The sequence below is a fragment of the Zonotrichia albicollis genome, chromosome 10, assembly GCF_047830755.1.
Source record: "Zonotrichia albicollis isolate bZonAlb1 chromosome 10, bZonAlb1.hap1, whole genome shotgun sequence".
Classification (NCBI taxonomy): domain Eukaryota; kingdom Metazoa; phylum Chordata; class Aves; order Passeriformes; family Passerellidae; genus Zonotrichia; species Zonotrichia albicollis.
This window is the reverse complement of record NC_133828.1, coordinates 38,607,506-38,627,137: the sequence shown is the minus strand read 5'-3', so window position 1 is coordinate 38,627,137 and position 19,632 is coordinate 38,607,506. Positions and strand designations below refer to the sequence as shown.

Genomic DNA, 19,632 nt, shown 5'->3' with positions numbered 1-19,632 from the left:
CCTTTCCTGTCTAAGGCTGATTTCTCCAGGTCAGCTTTCCTGTCCCCAAAAACATGGTTAACTTGACCACCAATAATGGCTAGGGGGACGCATCCTGGTTTTTCACCCTCTGGAGTGGATTTGCCATAGAAAAGGTCTCCTTCATCATCCATGAAGTGTGGATGGGTGATGCCAAACCCTTTGGAGAGGCCCTCGAAGAGGGAATCATTCTTTCCTGGACACCAGTGGGATGGTGTCTTGGTTTGAAAAGAGAGGTGTCTGCTAAGGAAGGCAGGAGCCTCCCCTGAAATGGAAAATGTGAACCCCCTGCCTCCAAATTGTTATAGGTTTGAAATTAAGGGGCTCTCAGGGAAAGATACGGGAGCAGGAATAACAGTTCTTTATTAGGGAAGGAAAAAAAAAAACCCCAAACCAAAGCAGTAATACAAAACAACAGTGACAGAGTGAGAATATGGCCTGACTCCCTGTTAGGTTGCTGGTAGCAGTCCCATTAAAGGGTGGCTGCAGTCCTCCTGCAGAGACAGGTGTGGTTCTGCTGGAGCAGTGATCCTGTAGAAGGGTGGAGTTTTCCTCTGAGGATTCAGTGGAGGTGTAGATTGGTCTGATCTTTCTCTGGGAATCCAGTGGGAAAGGTGCTGTGGTGTTCCAACTGTCAGATTATATCCAGGAAGGAATGCTTGGCTCCTCCCTGTGGGCGCAGCTTCTCCCACTGGGATGATGTAATTCTATCAGTCAAGCAGTGACACTCAATGGCCCATGAACACAAGATATTTCCCAGAGGGAGGACTGGTTTGTGGGAGAGATAAAGAAAACTGCCCAATGGACAGAAGATAACTGCCCCACTTCTAACTGATGGCAAATAGAACACACACCCCCAAACACATCTGCCAACCCAACACAGATGGGAGGGAGCTGCATGTCTCATTCAGTGATTTCCAGAGGCTGAAGTTCATTCCCAATGAGAAGCCTCCCCAGTGGTTTGGGAAGCCCTGGTTCTCGTGGCGTGTTTTGCCTGCGCAGGGCTGAATGCATCAGATCAGTTTGAACGTGCTTGATGCCACAAATCAGCACCTGCTGGGCAGTGAGCCTTGGCATGTGCTCTATTTTTGGGTGCAGAATAAGGGAGACATTCATCTCGAGCTGATTTGCAAGGATAAACTGGAGTGGGAGAGCAGCAGTGACTCAGCTCAGCGTTCTGGGGTGAGTTCAGCACTAACCTCTATTAATGATTTAGCTCAGCCATTGAAAACGTGGGAAATCAGCTGCTCAGTGGAATTCTGATGTCCTGGCTGACTCCAGTCTCCAGGCATGAAATGTCACCTCTGTTTTGAATATTTTTGTCTCTTTATTGGTGGCAATTGACAAATGTGCACGTGGTTGGCTTAAGCATTCCTTGATCTGATCCCCTCCCATCAAGGATGCATCTTGGTTGCTCCAGCCCTTTCCTGCTCTCTGGGACACTTATCTGGAAGGACAAATCCTGGCATGGATCTGGCTTGTCTGTTTTTGTTTCTGGCAGGTCTGGTGAGGCCCTGGCACAGGTTTCCCAGAGGAGCTGTGGCTGCCCCATCACTGGAAATATCCAAGGCTGAATTGGACAGGGCTTGGAGCAACCTGGGATAGTGGAAGGTGCCCCTGCACATGGAACTAGGTGGTCTTTCACATCCCTTCCAATCCAAGTCATGTTGGAATTTCTATGGATTCCTCTAGAAACTTGTCGACACCCCTGGGAATTGTGGGAATTGCCCAAATTTTTTGCTGCTGTGAGTTCTGTCCAACTTGCTGCTTCTCAAGTGCCTTGTTGAGAAAGGTGTAGGTAGCCTCTGGAAGGAAACTGGGGGTTTGCCTTTGTCTGGACAGTGGCATCTCTTCCTGGGAACGGAGGCAGACTGAGGCTTCCTCCCAGAGGGAATTTTGACTTTTTGGGAATGCATGGTGGTGCAGGGAATAGGATTATTGGCAGGGTGTCCCTGCAGCCTAGAGAAGGGCAGGGGGACTGGCATCAGCCAAGGCATGGATCCATAGGCAGATCCTCCAGAGCCAGGCTGTTCCTCTCCCAGAAGCAGCTCTGTGTTCCCTCAGGATAACAGATTTCCACACATCCCAGTTTCACATCCCCAGGGATTGCAGTGTTTGAGATGATCGCTCGCTGCTGTGTGCGCTCTGCGAGCCCGTCACGAGCAGGGTGGTGGTTTATTTTCTGAATTTTAAAGGGTGTTTATGCACTGGAGGATTCAAGATGAATAATTCTGGCTGCTCTAAAGCAATTAGCTTCTTTCAGTGAGCAGCCTTCAAAGAACATGTTGCTGCAGACAAGCCATTAGGGAAGCAGATGAAATACTCTGGGGCTCAGATAGCTGGGAAGGGACCAATCCTGCAATTCCTCTTCCACAGGGAAATCAAGTTTTCCTATAAAATTGCCCATCAGCTGTCAGAAGCTGGCATTTGTGCCTTTTTGGAGTGGCTGGGGTAGATTGGAAGCTCTCCTTGAAGCAGGGCTCCAAGGTTTGTTGGTTAGAAGTGCACCTGGGTGCATCCAATTGGAGCTGCTGAGGCCAGGTGGAGACCTGCCTCTCTGTTTGCCATGATTTTCCAACTTCCCACCCCAAATTTTGGCCTGACCTTGAAAAGGAGCATGCTTTTATTCCCTGATTGTGCCTATGAGTATGAACAGTGACAGGGCTGTGGGATGGAGAGGATTGAACCTGCTGGCTCTGGAGAGAGGAATTTCCCTGCCTATCCCTCGGGAGGGACACTGAGGCATTAAGCAGCTGACTGGGTTTATAAAAAAGCCCAAAAAAAACAATATCAAAAAAGCTGTTGAAAGCTTTGTTGTGCCTTGTCTGTCCTTGCACCGAGCTTTGTACATCTGTTTGGCTGCAGGGCCGAGCTCTGATCCTCCATGGACACTCAGGATTGGGTTTCTTTGCATCCTGTGCTGCCAAATCCAACTGAATTTGGCCCCTCTGTGCTGCCATGATCTATTAGATTCGGGATGAGCACCAGCCTGGATGCTGGTGGCTGCTCTGATAGCTCAGACAGAGCTCTCAGGATGCAGAGTCACAGCCAGGAGCATCACACTCCATGTTTAGTGTGAGTTATTCCCTGTGGACACCATCCTGTCTGGGCAAAAAGGGGCTTGCTTTTAATTCTGTGTGAGATGCACCTCGCAGCTGGCTGCAAAATCAGCTATGCCTGGTACTGTGAGAAGAAACACAGCTGGAAGTGTCCAAGCCCAGGCTGGATGGGGTTTAGGAGCAACCTGGGATAGTGGAAGGTGTCCCTGGAATGGCAGGGGGTGGAATGGGATGAACTTTTAGGTCACTTTCAGCAGGAACTATTCTGTGATTCTACTCTCCTGAAGGTGCTTTTGGACAGATTTGTCTCTTATGCCTTGTCCCATGTCAAGAGATCCTCCTAAAAAATTTGTTTCAGGCATCCCCACAGCAGGGATGAAGGTGTCTCCACTGGGACACCTGGCTGTGCTTCTCTCACCTGGCTCAAGAGGTGCAGCTTGCAAACCCTCCTGCCAGGAGCATCCATTACGTGGGGATTTAATCCCAAAACAGGAGCATCCCATTTGGAATTTAGCCCTAAATCCTCTTTGGGGACAGGTGTGGGGCACAGTTTGACAGCAGTGCCCTGACTCTGACACAGCAGAGAGGAACAGTTCAGGGTCTGGCTGGAGTGTGTGTGAAACACATTTGGGGAAGGAATTGTGATTTATGATGAAGCCTCAGAGCCCAGTGTGACTGCAGCACTTGGCTGCCTCTCTGTGTGCTCATCTCCTGGGTTTCTTTGTAAATTCTCCATGTTTTATTTCACATCCCACCTCCCCCTGTTGAGCCTGGAAGTCTGGAAACAAGGCTCTGAGAGGGCTTGGCCGACCAGAGTCAACTGGTGCCATTCCTGGGTTATTTTGAGTATTCTGCCAATTACTACATTGTTACTGCAGCTCTCCAGCCTGTGAGGGTGGGATATCCCTTCCCTGGGCTTGGAGTTCAGGGAATGTGCACCTGACCTGGCTGTGACCACTGGGAAGGCCAAACTCCGGGCCTGCTTTGGCTCATTCTGCCTCTCCCTGCGTCATGTCCTTGTTTTGCCAGCCTCCCTTGTCTGGTCATCCAGCCTGAAACTCTCAGGGGCCAACTTCTCCTAATGGAGATCAGGAATCTGGGTCACTGCTTATGGGCTGAAGGGTGGAATTAAGCAGCACTTGTTTGATAAGCTTGCTCCCTGTAATGAGGAAACATCCTGGTGTGATGCACAAGGTGCCTTTGAAGCCTCAAGAGATCCTGGAGAAAGGCAAAATAGAGAGGAGGGGTGGAGGAAATCTAATCCCAAATTTAATTGGCATGAAGGAGTTGCCATTTGTGTGTGAGGATTCTGTGCCAGCGTGGTGGCTGTGCTGTGACTGTGGCAGGACTGAGTGACACTGGCTCTGTTCCCTTGCCATGGGCCAGTGTCACTTCCCTCTCATCCTGCAGATCAGTGTTTTCCTCAGGGATTGGATCACATTTCAGCACCGAGGCTCTCAAAGTGCATGCATGACAATTTGCCTGTAAACTGATGTGGTCCTGCCCAGCATGATGCCTCAGGTTTGAGCTTTTGTATTTTCAGATTCTGTGCTGCTTTAGAGTGCACTTCTGAGCTTCACATTATGGGTTGGTGAGCTCTGTGCACAGAGCAGGGAGACAAAACAATTCCTTCTCCAGCTGGGCACCAAGGACAAATGATCCAAATCTCAGGCCCAAGAGCACAAACACCGTGGGCTGAAGAGAAGAAAAACAAGAAGGATGAGATTTGATAACCTAAAGCTGTAATTGGACAATTAACTCCAATATGCAAATGGAGCAGAACTTACAAAAGTGACAGACCCCATGACCATTTTGGTTCATATTGGGTGTGGCCCTGGCTGGGCTCTTGAGCTGCCCAAGGGGGATCAGTTGAGGAGATCCTTTTAACCAATCCCTACTTTATTCTTTAACTCTGTCCAGTCTCTGTCCTAGCTCAGCCTTCACAAGGCATCAGGCAGAAGGAGCACCATTAGCTGAATTGAATTTCTGCCTGTCTGTGGGTCTCAGTGCATTGAATCAGAATATTTTGGATTGGAAGGAACATTCAAACTCATCTCTTTCCAACTCCCTGCCATGGACAGGGACACCTTCCACTGTCCCAGCCCCATCCGGCCTGGCCTTGTCAATTCCAGGGATCCAGGGGCAGCCACAGCTTCTCTGGGCACCCTGTGCCAGGGCCTCCCAGGGGACAATTCCTTCCCAATATTCCATCCATCCCTGCCCTCTGGAACTGCCTCTCTCCTTGCCCAAGGCCCAGGTTGGCCAGCACACCTTCTGACTGTTCATTAGAGTCAACATCCTCCAGACTGAGCCCTTTGAAATCTGCCCCATCCTTGTTTCTTTGTAAGAGCTTGGAGTTTCAGGTAAGTTAAATGTACCTTTTCAAAAGTTTTGAGCAGTACTCTGTCAAGAGGAATGAATAAGGAATGTGCACAGTGTGAGTTCACCAGAGTTCATAAAATATTTGTAATTCCCCCGTCGTCCCTGGAGTTCACACTGACTCAGGAACCGAAACCAGGGGCCAGGTTTTAAAAGCTTTTGTGTTTACAAAAACCAGTGCTTGTCTTTGGTCATCATATCCGACAGCTGAACTGTTTTTCCAGTGGAAAGAAAGGGTCATTTTTATAGCCAGATATAGCAAATGTGAACTCTGACCACGGGCAGGGCAGCCTGAAGGCATCAGAAGTTTTATTTCTGGGTTTCAAGTCGAGAGGAATTCTGGAGGTGAGTGGGTTCTCAGACTGCCTGCTGCAGCAGCAGATGTGGCTCTTCTGGGGAAAGGTGGTGGAGCTGAAACAGAGCACTGAGAGGAAGAAGGGAACATCTGGGTGTGCAGTTCCTGACCCTGCTGGTGGAGGGGAGAGCTGGCCATGGTGTCTGCTGATGGTGACACCAGCATCCCTCTCTGCCACCTCCCTGGCCAAGTGCTTCAACTCCTGCCAGCATTTTGGGCTGCCCTGGCCAACCTCAACCCTGATTTATTTTCTGTGCCCGAGTTCATCTTCCATGAGTTCATTTGGGTACAGTTTTTGTGAGTGTTGCACTTTCTTGCCAGGGTTTTTCTGTGTGTTCATCTTACTGGGCTCGACTCATCCATCCAACCATTCCGGATCTCCCTGTAGAGCTCTTCTACCTTCCAACAGATGGACACACGCTCCTAGCTTCATGTCATCTGCAAATTTACCAGTGAAAGCCACAATCCCCTCATCCATGTGGTCAATAAAAATACTGAACAGAGCTGATTCCAGCACAGATCCCTGAGGGACACCCCGGTGCCTGGCCCCAGCTGGATGGAGCTCTGCTCACCACCACTCTGGGCTGCCCATCCAGCCAGTTCTGAGCCCAGCACAGAGTGCTCCTGTATAGGAGTGTGTCCTTTGTTGATGGAGGGACAAAATTATTTTTTTGTCTCTTTAAAAAGGAAAGAAGCTTAGAACAGTTTTTCTTTTCGATTAGGTGAAAAAAAGACACTTCATAGTCTTAAGGGACTTCACCTCAAACTCAAGGATAGCTGATTGGACAGAAGCCAAAAAGTCCCACCTGGGCAATTTACTAGAAAAGGACATGAACAAAGAAACTGATGGCTTTTGTAAAGTGTTTTACCAGGAGCAAGAACGTCTGACACCTAGCTAGGTTTTTCTGTTGGTTGTTTTGCCTTTTATTAAACCTTTTTGTTCCCAACACTGCAACAGGAGCCATCCTGCTGATTTTTATGCCTCCAAGGGTAGGTGAGCTATCTTGGGTGTGCTATAGACCTCCAAGGGCTCATTAGACCTGGCTCAAAGAAGTTATTATAACACTCCTGTCCCAGCCTGGGCAGCAGGACCCAACCCCAGAGCACCCTGGGATTCCTCCACAGCTTCTCCTCCTCTCCCTCACTGCTGGCTGTCCCCCTGAGTGACCAAACCAGGCTGGGTGTCCCTTGCCAAGCAGAAATCCCTTTTTCCTTCCCTTTTCCTCCCACCTGCCCCGCTGTTCCTGCCCAGCCTTTCTGCTCCAGCAGCTTCAAACAAAAAACCCCTCTGTGTCTGTGTCTCGTGCTAGATGTGACACTGGTATTTACTGTTTTGTGTGTAGTTGTGGTAGGTATTGTGATGGCTGTGGTTAATTGTGTTTTTGTAGGAATTGCTAGTGATGTTTGGGTTAAAATTGGTTTTTTTTAATAGTAATTTATTGAAATAATTGTTGGGTAGATTATAAGGTTTATAACGATGTGTATTTTTAAATATAATTTAAAATTTTGTCCTTTTTTGGTTGTTTTAGTAATGTTTGTAGGTATTGTAAAATGAAAGTTATGTATAAAATATATTAATTTGGAAGTTGTCAAGGTGTAGAATGACTTGGGAGGTGAGAGGTTGGGGTTACTGGGGAGGTGTTTAATAATTTTGTTGACTGTGTGTGGTTTTGGTTCCTAAACGATTTTTGGGTAGTTGTTACTACTTGTTTTGTCATGTGGTGGTGTTTTGTGTTGGTAAATCTTGTTTTTTGAAAGTATATTTTTATTTATGTTTTATCTGGAATGGTATTTACTGGGATAGTGAGGGTTTTTTACATTTGGAATAATGATTGATTGCTTTAACAGGTACTGGACAGTTCTTTATTGCATGTTTATGTTTAAGTATATTATATCATTTATAATATAAAGTATATTATAATGATTATATTAGAAATTATTCTAATATTTTAATTATATTGTAGATTATAATATAATAATATCATAACTATTATGTTATAATTATTTTAATATAAGGTATATTATTTATAATATTAGGTATATTAAGTTATTTTATTGGTATAATAAAAATAACATAATATACATATCATAATATAGTGTAGTATAGTATAGTATAGGGACAGTTTATTTAGTAAGAGTATTGAATGTTAGTTTATTTAGTAAGAGTATTGAATGTTTTTGTAAGTTTATCACTTAGTACTTCTGTTTGAGTAGCAAATCTCGTGTTTTAATTTCAAGAAAAAATTAAACAAAAAATTTAACAAGTTCGTTCTGCCCATGCTGCAGTCAGGGGATGAGGGAAGAGTGAGCGCAGTAAGAGCAGAGGAGTCAGGTTGTTCCTCCTACACCACATTTAAGTGCAATAAATAAGCAAGAAAATAAAAATAAATAAAAATAAATAAAATGCTCACAGCAGTGCCACTGCTGGGCTTAAATGTGGCTCTTGCTAATGGTGCTTCTCTTGACACGGTTTTTTCTCTGTGATGCTGTTTGAGGTTAATGATAAGGGCTGTTTGTCCTCACTGGGGTGGTGCATGGTCTAATCAAGCCTGTTCCTATTAAGAATGATACTGGTGAGCCAACTCCCCCAGCATCAGCAAGAATTTGTAGGAAATTGGAGCAAAACCTGAATGGGTTTGGAAGCTCTGTGACTTCTGAGGGGCTCTGAGGCAGCAAGATCCCCAGATGGTGAGGAACAGGCTCATGTTTTTCACTAAAAGTCGTGTTTACTTTTGTGGGGCTTTTTGCCTGGCTTAAAATCAATTGGGCTGAGCTGGTTTTTAAAGCCTGGCAGAGTCACCAGAGTGCCTTTGAGGAGGCTTGAAGGTAAAATCTCAGAACCCTCAGGGCTGGGAAAGCCCTCCAAGATCACAGAATCCAACCTCTGAGCCAGCACTGCCAAGCCCAGCATTAAACCATGGGTTAAACCCCAGCATTAAACTATCCACCAGGATTTTGAAATCCTGCTCTCAAAACACCTGGAACTGTCCTGGACCAGAGGATTATTTTAGGCTTTTTCTGGTGGGTTTTGACCTGCTGTCTGTGTTTCAGTAGCATTAGGCAGTTTACTCCCAGGTGTTTACTGGGGTGAACTTCTCAAGGAAGATGAAATGCAGGTGAGCTATTGTTACAGCAGCTCATTTAAGCTTTTACACCAAATATTGAGCTGTAAAGTGCTGCTGCACTGTTACATCCCTCATTGGTGAGCTCTGGCCCCAGTGAGGAATGCTGGAACTGGATCAATAGAAGGGGAAAAGTGCACTCAGAGTAAAGTAAGGAGTGCTGTCAGCTTGCTGTAACAAAGAGGAAAATGCCTGAGGAGTTCAGAAGGATCAGGGCTGGGCAAGTTGGAGAAAGTTCAGCAGTTGAAACACTTTGTGGCTGGAGGCATGACCAGCCAGAGTGGCTACCAAATTCTCAAGCAGGAGAAGTTAAAAGATGGCAAAGCACCCTGCTGAAAGGTGAGGGGTTCTTCAGAGGGAAAGTTAAATCCCTGTGTTTTGGCTTGGTACCTGTCAGTGCTCTCTTTGTGCTGCTAGTGCACAAATTTTATCAATTAATTTTATTAATCAATCCCTTTTATTTCTCCTGTGCCACACAATGCAGCCTGCTCAGTAACTGTGGAGCTGCTCTGCTTCCCTCAGATGGAATGGACAATCCTTCCCAACTCCAAGCACCTTGTCCCAGGCCTTTCCCACTGCCATGAGTGGAGAGGAGACACATGGCTCCTGCTTGAGGAGAGCAGAAAAGGCATTTCCATCCTGAAGGCAGTGGCTGGAAGGGCTGCCTGGGCTCTGACCTGCTGCAGGTTTGTGTGTCTTAGGGAAACAGGCTGAAATCTGGACTTGTTCTGGGAAAAAAGCAAATGTTGGCTCCTCAACTTCCACATCTTCCTCTTTGGGAACACAGGGACACAGTAAGAGCATTTTGTGGCTAGGAAAATCTCTGCTCTAATGTTTTCTATTTCTTCTGGAGGAGGCAGCCTCATGTCATGGATAGGTTTGCTGCTGGAAGCTGGAGAAGTGGGACAAAGCTTGAGAAACATCCCTTGGTTCTTCCCATCCTTTGTGAAACTGGGATGCACTGGGATCCAGCTCTGCATTGAGGTGTGGTGCTCCATGTCCACATCATTTGGGAGCCCACAGGTAACTGAGCTCTGGGGCTGTGAGGTTTCCTGTTCTGTGCCCATGTCCTGTCCATAGGTGCTCCTGGATGTGTATGGTTAGTGGGAATTTTATGGTATTATTGTGGTGATGGGAATTTAATGAAATAGTTTTGGTCATGAGAATTTTTGGTGGTCCAAGGAGAGCTCAGACTTAGACATTTCTTTTTTTATCTTGATGCATCCAGTGAGCCACCATCCTCCTAGGCTGGAACAGCAGCTCAGGGGCACATCAAGCCAAAAAATCTTGTACTGGAGTAAAGAGTGGGCTAGGTTTGACGTGGGTTTTTTTAAGCAAAACCACTTCAAATGGTGCTCAGGGAAAATAAAGATTAACATCTCCTTTGCAGTCTGAAATTATGGACTTTGTGCTGGAGAGCAGGCTCCCAGACCACCCTTTTCTATTTATTGCCCATAGCAATTTCCTTGGCCTTCAGGAGCTCCAGGGTAAATTGAGCACTGTAATTACCCTGGATGTTACCAGGACACTTTCTCCACCCCTCTGAAAACTCCTGTGAAGTTTCTGCTGTAACTAAAGCTTCTCTTGCAAAAGGCAGGCCAGAAAAAAATGTTTTTAGAGGTGTCTACCATGTTTATGTGTGCAGGACAGCTGCCTCCAAGAGAGCCAGGCTGCAGTTAAGCCATGCCTTTATGGCTTTTTTATATTTCTTTTTTGCCTTCCTCACAGCCCTTTATTCCCAGAGTATTCCCATGGGACAGGTGTTTAATAATTTTGTTGATTGTATGTGGTCTTGGTTCCTAAACGATTTTTGAGTAGTTGTTACTACTTGTTTTGTCATGTGGTGGTGTTTTGTGTTGGTAAATATGTTTTTTGGAAGTATATATTTTTTTAAGTTCTATCTGGAATGGTATTGATTGGTAGAGTGGGTCTTTTATATTTTTTTTACATTTGGGATAACGATGGATTGTTTTAACAGGTACTGGACAGTTCTTTATTGCATGTTTATGTTTGTTATAGTATGTTATAGTATATTATACTATATAATATACAAATATAGTATATAGTATATTATGTATACTAGTATATAGTATATTATATATACTAGTATATAGTATATGGTATATTATATACAAATAATATCGTATACTTTCATATATATATGAAAGTATGCTATATTATTTGTATATATATACATGAAAGTATATATATTATATATATTCATATATATATTTCATATATATATGAATGTATATTATTTGTATTGGTTCGTGGTATTGTTTTGGGATGGTTTATAGCGAGAATATTGCATGTTTGCCCCACCCCTGGAAGTGTTCCAGGCTGAGTTGGAATGGCTTGGAGCAATCTGGGCTAGTGGAAGGTGTCCCTGCCCATGGCAGGGGTGGAATGAGATGAACTTTGTGATCCTTTCCCACCCAAACCATTCTGGGATTGATTCCTATGCTAAAACCATCTCTGCACCATTGCAGATGTGATTTATGCCTCGTCTGAGCCTGTCAGTACTGTATTTACCATTTGTGCAGATGGTGGGATGCTCCCAAATCTGGCATGTCGTGGAAGAGCCCTCCCTGATGGGAGGAGCAGAGTTTCATCTCTTCCAGGACAGGTTTAGATGGGATAGTAGGAAAAAGGTGATGAGGTGGTCAGGCCTTGGAACAGGCTGCCCAGGGCAGTGGTGGAGTCAGCATTCCTGGAAATGTCCAAAGGATGTCCCACTGTGTTCTGCTCTCCGTGGGTAACGCTGCACACACAGAGCCTGGAGCAGGCTCTGGGCTTAGGAACACCCTAAAGGGCTTTCTGAAAAACAAGGTTCACTCTCCTGTAAAAATTTAAAAAGTCCAATAAAGTACAACGTGAGACAAAGACAATAAAGCAAAGATTTATGGCCGGGCACCTCTTGGCATTCAGCCAAGACCATCCCAGCTATTTTGGAAGCACCCCTAATATGCCATTTCTATTGCATCTGCCTGTTAGATATTCAGAAGCAATTATGCATATTAAACTTTTCCCCTGTTGGGAAAGATGAAAGTTTGACAAGGAAGTCTCACAGATAGGTATACTTAGCAGAAAGTTTTTTGAATGTAAAATCTGAAGAAGGAATAGAAATGAAAGCAAGTTTTGATATAGAAGAAAAGAATTGCTGAGCCAGTCTTACTGGCTAACCAAGGAGCCAAAGGGTGTGTTAGTTAGAAGGTGTTTTTAAGACTTAGAGCAAAGGATAAACCCACCCCAAACAAGAAGATGTTTTTACCAAGCAGAAAGATAGCACAGGCAAACAACTCAGCAAATGCTGCAAGTAGAAAAAAGGTCTCAGAATTTTCCGCTGCAAGAAAACTGAAAAACAACTTCTGGCTTAAACTGTAATGTGCTGACTTTTAGTGATTGGAGAACAGCAACATGAATATGGTAATTACAGTAGTTATGGTAGGCTATAGGTAAAAGTTAAGGTATGGATTGGTTTTACTGTATGAAGATGCTCAGCAAAGTATATAATGCACTGTAACCAAAAGAAAAGTATATAATGTGTTGGAACCAAAACCAAACGGTCTCCAGGCCTGCCTGCAGCTGGAGCTGACAGCTGTGGGCACAGCTCTGTCACCCACAACCCTGGGTTGCTGTGACGTCTTGGATTGAATAAACTGCATTTTGGAGAGCTGTCTGGAGTCCCACATCTCTCATTTCAGCTCTTACATTCCCCAAACCACTTTACACGTTCCAAGAACTGTTTAGCATGGCTCCTTCTCAGGTCTGCCTTTTTTAGAGTTGTGGTTTTATTTCATTCTTATCATCACTTCCACTTTGGGCTTTGGTCCCTGTTTCCTTCAGACAGTGAGTGCTGATAGGTGGCACATCTGTAGCAGGTGTCCTCATCACATGTTCACTGAATGTTATCCCATCCAAGCAGGCATTTCAACACAAGCATACTTGTATCAGATCACAAGATCTTTATAGCAAAGCTACTTTAACACCACACATATAGAATCCATTTTAATATTTGCAAAAAGCCAATAGTATAATATGTATGTATAAAGGAAGGGGCACGGGTGGAAAGCTGGGAGTGCTCCAGGAAGATGAAATGCAGGTGAGCCATTGTTACAGCAGCTCATTTAAACCTTTATACCAAATATTGAGCTGTAAAGTGCTGCTGCACTGTTACATCCCACAATGGTGAGCTCTGTACCAGTGAGGAGGCAACCTGAGGCCCTGTGGCTGGAACCCAGGTCAGACCCTGCTGAGTGCTGGCCCAGGAGGTTTTGGCTGAGCACGAGCTGAGTCCAGCTGTCCTTGTCCCCAGCAGAAAGGTGCCTTCATCCTCTGCCAAAGGCAACTGTCCCTCCTGGCTGCCTGGAGCCCTGGTGGAGCAGATAACTCCACATCTGCTCTGCTTCAAAGCCTGGGCTGGGCCAGCTCCGTGCTCAGACACACGTGGCATGAATTAGGGGACGGATTAGTGGGAATGTGTGTGTGCAATGAGGTGCCCAGCACATCCCTGAAGTGCAGGGTGCAGCTGCCTCTCTGCTGTGTTTTTCCCCTTTCCTTTGCAGCTTCTGAGATGTGTTTTTGGTGGGGATTTGACCTGCCAGGCAGGGAGCAAAGTTAATCTGAAGGGGAGCTTGGTGGGGAGGGAGACCACATCTCATTAAAAATCAGCTGGGAAAAAACTCTCCAGGATTACACATATCATTTTGCAGAGTATTTCCTTGTGTTGCTCAGCCTGGTAGAAGCCAAAGCACAGGCAAAGATTTCCCTCAGCCACAGAGGATCCTGTAAATTACCCAGAGCTGGGCTCTGCACCTCTGTGAACACCTCAGAGCTTCTTGGAGGTTGCTTCTGGTACTTGACCCTCACCAGAAATTATTTGGGATGGTGGAAGGGCAGGAGCCAGCATGAAGCCTGATTTAACAGCTTCCCAAAAAAAGGTTTCCAGGGCAGGGCTGAGGCCTGGGCAGGGAGCATCTCTGTGTCACTGTGTCCTGCTCTTGTGGAGCCACAGTGGGAGGACAGCAGGACAAAGCTTCAGGTGGCAGCTTGAATGCAAATGCTGCCGTCAGTGCAGGCTTCAAATAGAGAGGGGACATTTTATTTCATTCACTGCTCCAAACTCTTCTCTTCCACTTCCCTGCTGGGATGGACACATTCAGCAGCAGGAGACTGGTGGCACGGGCTGGCAGGAAATCTCATGGACCAATTTTCCCTGCCTTTCTAGGTTCCTGTTAAATTGCAGGAGCCCACATTTGATCCCAGTCCCAACAGCTCCAGCAGCAGAGCTGAGAGCAAAGTTGCCATCCTGTCATGGCTTTGTGCTGTGCTTTCCTTCCACAGGTGAAGGATATGGGGTGGAAGGAACCCAAAATTCCATCTCATTCCACCCCCTACCATGGGCAGGGACACCTTCCACTACCCCAGGCTGCTCCAAGCTGTGTCCAGCCTGGCCCTGGGCACTTTCAGGGGTGAGGAATCTGAGGCTTCTCTGGCACCAGGACAAGGTGAAAGATGAGAATCTGACTCCATGTTTTCAGAGGGCTGATTTATATATTATATTATATTATATTATATTATATTATATTATATTATATTATATTATATTATATTATATTATATTATATTATATTATATTATATTATATTATATTATATTATATTATATTATATTATATTATATTATATTATATTATATTATATTATATTATAGTTAAATTATGCTATACTAAAACTATACTAAAGAAAGGAAAGGATACATCAGAAGGTGTAACAAGAATGAAATAATAAAAACTCGTGACTGACTCAGAGAGTCTGACACAGCTGGCCATGATTGACCATTAAGTTAAAACAATTCACATGGAACCAATCAAACATTCACCTGTTGATAAACAATGTCAAAGCCACATTCCCAAGCGGCAAACATAGGAGCAGCAATTCAGATAATTATTGTTTTCATTTCTCTCTGAGGCTTCTCAGCTTCCCAGGAGAAAATGCTGGGCAAAGAGGATTTTTCAGAAAATATTATGGTGACACAATCCCATAATAAACACCCGGATGGGCAGCCAACAACCCTCTCCCTGTGCTAAAAACCTTTAAGCACTGCCCGACACAGTCTCCCAGCAAGGCAGAGAAAAAGGTGAAGTCACTAAGGATTGACATTTATACAGAGAGAGAGAGAAAAGAAAATGACTCATTCCCCACAGCCCGAGGGCAAATTCAGTGGCTTCTGCATCTCAGCCGGCTCTGTTGGTTAACTTGAAAAGAATCTCTTTAAATTCCCATTCCCTTTCTCAATGCAGTGTTTCTCCTCTGCTGATTGACTCATTTCCTGGAAATCCCTGAGCAAATGCAGCCTTCCTGGCTCTGTGGATTCAGGACTGTTGTGTGGTGGAAGTGTGTTTTACCTGGAGGGGTTCTTCACCACCAGCCTTGGAAAAGGGGTAAAAATCCTGGTGTCCCAACGTGTCTGGGAACTCCAAGGAGCAATAGGTGCTGTTTGTAACTCTCCCTTTGGGTTCTGGGGTGGGTTTGGTCTTTCATTTGTTATCAAAGCTCTTTATTGACCTTCGAAGTTTGTTTATGAGAATGGCATAGAGGTGAGGTGCTGTAGTTTTGTCCTGGATGCAAAAAACCCCATTTTTAGTTCAATGTAAGAAAAGGGTTGAGATGAGCTCATCCTTTAAAGATGACTGGAACCTCTGCAGCCGTGGAATTCCTGCCTCATTTTTTCCACCAAAGCCAGGTCTGCAGGGGGTGCAGCAGTGGCTGTGTTAAAAAATTAAGTTTATTATACTGTAAGGTCTCAGTTGCATCTGGATTTGGTGGCAGATTCCCATTTTGTGGGAGAAAAGAGCAGCTTGGATTTCCCTCCTCCGTGTAGGGGAGATGAAGGCTGCTCAAGAACAGACTGGAAACCCCAAATTTTTTTTTTTTTTTTTTTTTTTTTTTGTGTTAGGAATGGACTCGTGGGAGGAGTAATTCTGTGTAAGGGTGGGATTCTGGAGGTAATGAGAGGCAGAACTGGGAGCTGGGCTGGCACCATTTACACATGAATAACAGAATGCAGAATTCTGTGGCAGGGTTCCTTGCAGAAAGCAGGCATTCCCCCTCTCCAAGCTCACAGCCTAAGAGCAGCCGGTTTCTGCTGCAGGGGTTGACACAGGATGTTTGGATTTGGGATGCAGATGATCCCGGGTGCTGCAGGATTCCATTTCAAGCTGTCACAGCAGCCACGTGGGGATGAAATATCTCCGCTTTGGAGATTCCTCCTCCCAGCTGGGGTAAAGCAGCCTGGATTCCTCCAAGGCTGTGAAGGTTTGTGCGCTGCTTCCTTGTGCAATTTTTTTTTCTTTTTTAATTTTTTTTTTTTTTTTTTTTGTTCAGGTTGGGATTAAATCTGTGAGATGGTATTTTTTATTTGCATTTAGATGTTTATTAGTTTTTATTTATATTATAGTTTTACGAACTGTTTTACAGTACTTTGATAAGTTAAAAATGGAGTTGTGTCTTTTTCTTTGTAAGTTTTTTTTTAAGGATAAACGGTCTAATTCAGAAATTTCACTTACATTATTTTTACTTTTAACTTAATGACTAACTACTTGTGGTCTGCAATGTGCACTTTTTAATTTAATTAGACAATACTACTCAAACTTATGAAAAAGAAGGACTAGTTGCTGCCCTAAAGCCTCTATTTGGTTTTATATATTACTATATTCTAAAACCTTAAAGTCTAAGTTTTCTACTATGTCATATTGCACGCTTCTATTCAAACTCCACACCCATAATTTTAGTCCTAATATTCAATTTTGGAAGCCTTCTCCATGCTCAGGTCAAATACAGTGTTCTCTTGGGGGTCGGTACATATCAGCACAGAAAGTGTAAAATTCTCAGTAACCACGGTTCCAACACTTCCTTTGCACAGGGAATAATGGAAAAATACATATTTTGGAGGGAAAATGTTCTCTGCAACCATGGAGGAGCCCCTCTGTCAGGAGTTCTTGTGCTGCTGAATGAGAGCAGAGGAGTTTTGGGTGAGGTGTGAGCCTGAGGATGTTGGTGGTTGTGCCCACCCACCCTCCTCTTCCAGTGTAGCTCATCTTGGTTTAGGTTTAGATTGGATTTTAGGAAAAATTCCTCATGGGATTTAGCCCATGAGGGATTTAACCCCTGAGGGATTTAACCCATGTAGATGTGGCACTTGGGGATGTGGGTTAGTGGTGGGCTTGGCAGTGCTGGACTCGATGACCTTGGGGGCTTTTCCACCCCAAATGATGCCGTGATTGATCCCTCACCCTCCTCTGAGCTGCAGACTGGAGGACTGCAGCCAAGTGTGTGCTTCTGGTGCAGTGCTAATGGGAATTGAGAGCACTGGGAACCTCTTTATATGGAAAAAAACTCAATTTCATAGCCTGCTTGCAGAAACTTCAAACCTGCAACCTGTGCTTCCTTTCCTGCTTCTCCCTCTCCCTGCAGAGGTGAAGCCACTCCACTGTAAGTCTATTCAAATATTCATGCAGGACGCTGAAGCCCTGCACTAAAAAGCATGGCCCAGAGAGAGGGAGAGGTCATTTGTCTGCAGAGAGTTCAATCAATACCCTGCTGAATCACTCTCCAATTTGGATCCCTGCTGGGGAGAGGGAGCCCCGTGCAGTGCTGGGATCTCTCCATGCTGGAGCAGGCAGTGCCCATGTGCAGCTAGCCAGCTCTTCTGGGGACACCACGCTGGGAGAGAGGCCAGGGGAGCCCCAGGCCTGTGGTGTGACCGTCTGCTGGATGACAGCCCTGTTTCTGTGGGAAAGGCAGCCTTTCCAAGCCTTCCTGAGGCGTTCATGCAGCCCCTCTGGGATCACAGAGCAGGTTCTCCTCTTCACCATCGGGCTGCTTTGTCGCTTGTGTCACCCTCTGCCCTGTGGGTGCTTGTCTTGGTTTGGAAAGACAGGAGTCTGCTAAGGAAGGCAGGAGCCTCCCCTGAAATGGAGAATGTAAACCCTCCCCACCCCTCCCAATTGCTATCCATTTTAAATTAAGAGCTCTCAGGCAAAAATATGGGAGCAGGAAATAACAACTTCTTTAATAGGGAAAAGAAAAAAATAAAGGATAAAATAAGCAATGCAGTACACTAGAACAACACTAACAGAGTCAGAACCCAACCTGACACCCTGTGGGTCAGGCTGTTGGTGGCAGTCCCATTGGAAATGTGGCTGCAGCCCTCCTGCAGTGTCAGGGGTGGTTCTGTTGGAGCAGGGGGATCTGTAGAGAAGGATGGATTCTTCCTCTGAAGATCCAGTGGAAGGAGAGGCAGCTGCTGTTCCTCTGGGGAAAAAGCCGTGCTGGTGTCTCACAAACCTCTGGATTATATCTGGGTAGCAATGCTTGGCTCCTCCCTCTGGGCTCACATCTTCCCAATGGGATGTTCTAGTTCTTATCAGCCATGCAGGGACATTCAATAGTCTGTTATCAGCAATGTCCCCTCCCAGGGAGGTGTGAATGTGGTCACTCAAAGAGAGAGAGATAAAGCAAACTGCCCACTTGGCAAAGGTAATCTGCCATACAGATGGGAATGGAAAACAACAACTTGCATTGCAACCTTCAACAGTGCTGCTGCAGCACCCTCAGTCCTGGGCAAGCCCAGGCCACTCCATTTCCTTATCTCCACACTTCCAGATCCTCCCCGCAGTGAGGGGAGGGAGTTTTTAGGGTTTTTTTAGCCCCCTAGGTATTTTCTAGGCTGTTATCTCATTTAACCATGACTTGGCTGAGCAGGGCTTGCTGAGCCCCACCAATCCCTCCACATAAACAAGACCTGTACTGTTAATTGTTGATCAGCTTGCTTGAAGTTTCAGTTTTTCTGGGAAGGGCCTGTCATGAGTTCAATGGAATCCAGGTGCAGGTCCTGTGGGGTGGAAAGGATTCCTTCCCTGCTTCTGCCTCTTGCCTTGCTATGTGCCACCTCCAGGCCCAGCCACCAGTGTGTTTTGAGGAGCAGAAAGGATGCTCAGGGCTGGATCAGAGGGAAAGAACACTCTGCCTCACACAGCCAGGGCTCCCCTGGCCAAGGTTGGTGTTTGGAAGTCTTGGAAGCACAATTTGGGGCTGCTGTCGTGCACCTAGAACAGGCTCCCCAGGGAATGGTCACACTCCCAAGGCTGCAAGACTCAGGGAGCTTTAGGGCTACATGTCAGAGATGGGATTGTTGGGGTGGACTCCATCCTTGTTGATCCTTCCCAGGAAGGATTACTGTGGTTGGCCTGGTGTAACTTGGGCCTTGAGCTCAGCTAAACTGGGCTGGTGGCACTGAAGGATGTGAGAATCCCTAATTTTCCCTCTCCTTTCAAGGAAAGCAACCTAATTAAGCTTCCTAACATCTAATTAGTTTTCACAGATTGCTCACAAATAATTATCAGTGGTGCAGAGGGCTGTGTAAGTCATTCCATGCTCCAAAGTTTGTGGAAAGGAGTAGGAACCTCTCTGCTGCCTTCAGCAGGACCTTCCCAAGCCATGGCACCCTCACTGTTGACTCTGAGGCTTTGTCCCTCTCACTTTACAAAACTAGGATGGATATCACCCCAAAAAAGCTTTTTTTTTGGCTATTAATCTTTCCTAATAGGAGAAAGGTTTTGAAGCACCTTTTAAAACCTGGCCTTATGTGCAGAGGCTGAGAGAGCAAAGCCAGGCCTGGAGTTCTGGGAACCTCCTCC

General features: G+C 45.6%; 1 long non-coding RNA gene across 4 annotated transcripts in view; it reads left to right on the top strand.

The window, feature by feature from the left end:
• LOC141725193 (uncharacterized) overlaps positions 1–19,632 on the top strand; it is a 67,455-nt gene that overhangs the window by 24,384 nt on the left and 23,439 nt on the right. Inside the window, exons 2-6 of one of the 4 annotated variants that reach the window (XR_003382274.2) lie at positions 9,418–9,619; positions 9,787–9,956; positions 14,277–14,440; positions 15,235–15,375; positions 16,086–16,249. The exons of 1 other annotated variant lie outside the window; for it this stretch is intronic. This is a non-coding gene — a long non-coding RNA (uncharacterized LOC141725193). Of the gene's footprint in view, positions 1–9,417; positions 9,620–9,786; positions 9,957–14,276; positions 14,441–15,234; positions 15,376–15,431; positions 16,250–19,632 lie in introns of those variants that run through there. 2 more of the 4 variants (XR_012582026.1, XR_003382273.2) reach the window with 2 other exon arrangements.